We start from the raw sequence: 259 nt of genomic DNA on the forward strand, positions 1-259 counted from the left end.
GTGGTCTCATTCAGGGACGATGGTGGTCTCATTCAGGGACATTTGTGAATTTCTGTCATTTTTGGTTGCCACAGTTTTGGGGGTTGCGTCTGGTATCCAGTGTGTTCATGGCTACTGTTAATCATCCTACAATATACAGGATAGGCCCCCGACCCTCAACAATGAATTATCTGGTCCAAAATGTCAGCAGGGCCTTGCTTGAGTAACTTATAGTCTATTCTTTACATATAATAGAACTTTTAAAATTCATCTTCAACAA

Source organism: Oryx dammah, unplaced genomic scaffold (genome assembly GCF_014754425.2).
Source record: "Oryx dammah isolate SB20612 unplaced genomic scaffold, SCBI_Odam_1.1 HiC_scaffold_11199, whole genome shotgun sequence".
In the NCBI taxonomy this organism is placed as follows: Eukaryota; Metazoa; Chordata; class Mammalia; order Artiodactyla; family Bovidae; genus Oryx; species Oryx dammah.